This window comes from Heterocephalus glaber, unplaced genomic scaffold (genome assembly GCF_053883595.1).
Source record: "Heterocephalus glaber isolate CG9 unplaced genomic scaffold, H.glaber_assembly_v1.0 deba00001446, whole genome shotgun sequence".
NCBI lineage: Eukaryota > Metazoa > Chordata > Mammalia > Rodentia > Bathyergidae > Heterocephalus > Heterocephalus glaber.
The window spans coordinates 6,313,600-6,316,941 of NW_028258298.1; positions in this window are offsets into that span (position 1 = coordinate 6,313,600).

Sequence of the window (3,342 nt, forward strand, 5' to 3'; positions counted from 1 at the left end):
TTACTGAAGGAACTATGTTGAAGTTTCTCATTTTAAAGTCTGTGTCCTTATTTTTAAAAGTTTCTTTTAAAGAGTATATAATTTCTTCTTTTTTCTTTTTTTAAAATATTATTTTATTGGTACATTTTAGGTATACAATATAATGACATTTATCATTGGAAATTTGCACCTTTACGTAATCTGTCTTGGTTCTTATTTTTCGCCCTTCTCCTGCCCTCCCTTCAACCCCATCCCTTCCTATTTACAAAGATTTTCTTTACATTTTTTCATTTTCTCATATTAATTCCATTCCCTTCTTTCCTTTTCCCTACCCCTCCCACGTCCCCTTTGCCCCTTTTCTTCCTATTTCACATTATCTATTATTCCTTTTAGTCCTTATTTGCACGTTCAGTTTCTCACACTAGAGAAACTATTCCCTATTTACACATATGTATCCTATTTATTTCACTTAAGAGTATCGCCTCAATGTGCATCCATTGAGCTATAAATGTCTCCAATTTCTCATTATTTATGGCTGAGTAGTGCTCTATTTTATTAAAAAAAACACATTTTCTTTATCCAGTCTCCAATTGATGGGCATTTGGGCTGCTTCCAAGTTTTAGCTATAACAAATTGTGCTGCTATGAACATGGGTGCACATATATCACTGTGGTATGATTCTTTTAATTCTTTGGGGAAGATCTCCAGCAGGGGAATAGCTGGGTCAAATGGAACTTCCAGTTCTACTTCTTTGAGGTATCTCCATACTGATCTCCACAGTGGTTGCCCCAGTCTACACTCCCACCAGCAGTGGAGGAGGGGTCCTCTTTCCCCACAGCCCCACCAGCATTTGTTATTGGTTGATTTCATGACAGCAGCCATAATAACAACCTGATACTGAACCTCAAGCTTCCAGAAAAAGAAGAGCAGGACAAACCCAAACCTCATACAAGGGAGGAAATTATAAAGATCAGAGCAGAAGTCCAGGCAATGGAGACTAAGAGAACAATACAAAAAATCAATGAAGCCAAGAGTTGGTTCTTTGAAAGAATAAACCAAATTGGCAAACCCTTAGCCCACCTTATCAGAAAAAGGAAAGAAAAGGCCCAAATCCATGCAATTAGAAATGAAAAAGCTGAAATTACAACAGACCCAGCAGAAATCCAGAGGATCATCAATACCTACTTCCAGAACCTATACCCCAATAAGATGTAAAACACAGAAGAAATGGACAGATTCCTAGATACAAGTGAATTACCAAAGTTGGATGAAGAAGACCTAAACATTCTAAACAACCCAATATCAATCAATGAAATTGAAAATGTAATTAAAAACTTACCAACTAAAAAAAGCCCGGGCCCTGATGGCTTCACTGCTGAATTCTACAAGACATTGAGAGAGGAACTACTGCTACTACTGTTTAAATTCTTCAATAAAATTGAAAGGGAAGCAATATTCCCAAATTCATTCCTGGAAGCAAGCATCACCTTGATCCCCAAAGCACAGAAAGGCCCAACCGAAAAAGAGAACTATAGGCCAATCTCACTAATGAACATAGATGCAAAAGTCCTTAATAAGATACTGGCAAATAGAATGCAGAAGATTATCAAGAAGATCATACACCCTGACCAAGTGGGATTCATCCCAGGGATGCAAGAATGGTTCAATATACGCAAATCAATCAATGTAATACACTATATCAATAGCCAAGGACAAAAGCCATATGATCATCTCCATAGATACAGAAAAAGCATTTGACAAAATCCAACATGCATTTATCATAAAAACCCTACAAAAAATTGGAATAGATGGTCTCTACCTTAATCTGGTAAAAGCCATCTAGGAAAATCCAGCAGCCAATATCTTACTCAATGGTCAAAAACTGAAATCCTTCACACTCAAATCAGGAACAAGACAAGGATGTCCACTATCACCACTCTTGTTCAATGTAGTTCTGGAAACATTAGCCACAGCAATGAGACAAGAGAAAGAAATAAAAGGAATAAAGATAGGAAATGAAGAAGTAAAATTGTCATCATTTGCAGTTGACATGATACTCGATATAGAAGACCCCAAGAACTCCACCAAAAGTCTTCTAGACTTAATAACCAAATTCAGTAGAGTAGCTGGATGCAAGGTCAACACACAAAAATCAATAGTTTTCCTCTACACCAATGACAGACCCACTGAGACAGAAATAAGGCAAACAATTCCTTTCACAATAGCATCCAAAAAACTGAAATACCTAGGAATCAACCTAACAAGAGAAATCAAAGACCTCTTCTCTGAAAACTATGGCACTCTGAAAAGAGAGATTGAAGATGATATCAGAAAATGGACAGACATCCCCTGCTCCTGGGTAGGAAGGATTAATATAGTGAAAATGGCCATACTTCCAAAACTGCTATATAGATTCAATGCAATTCCAGTTGAGATCCCAGCAGCATACTTCATGGACCTTGAGAAAACAATCCAAAAATTCATTTGGAAAAAGAAGAGACCCAGAATAGCAAAAGCAATTGTAGGTAACAGAGACATGACAGGGGGTATCACAATCCCCAACCTGCAACTCTACTACAAAGCTACTGTGATAAAAACAGCATGGTACTGGCAAAGAAACAGACTTGAGGACCAGTGGAACAGATTAGAAGATTCAGAAACCACGCCAGACACACTCAGCCATCTCATCTTTGATAAAGGAGCCAAACACCCTCACTGGAGGAAAGATAGCCTTTTTAATAAATGGTGCTGGAAAAATTGGGCTTCAACTTGGCAAAGATTAAAACTAGACCTGTATCTCTCACCATGCACTAAACTAAAATCAAAATGGATTAAAGATCTAAATATTAAAATAGAAACTCTGAACCTGTTGGAACAGAGGTTAGGTAGAACCCTTGAAGACATCGGTGTAGGAAAAGACTTTATGAACAAAACCTCAGTTGCCCATGAGCTAGTATGAACAATCAACAAGTGGAATCTCTTCTTATTAAAAAGCTTCTGCACAGCAAGAGAAACCACCAAGAGAGTGAAGAGACAGCTCACAATGTGGGAAAAAATTTTCACCTGCTGTTCCTCAAAGGTCTACTATCTAGAATCTACAAAGAGCTTAAAAAAATCAGACCTCCCAAATTTAAAGACCCAATCTAAAAATGGGCATCTGAAATGAACAGACATTTCTCAGGCAAAGAAGTAGAAATAGCAAATGAACATATGAAAAAATGTTCAACATCACTGGTCATTCGAGAGATGCAAATGAAAACAATGCTGAGATTCCACTTCACTCTGAAAGAATGGCTGCTATCATGAAATCAACCAATAACAAATGCTGGTGGGGCTGTGGGGAAAGAGGAACCCTGCTCCACT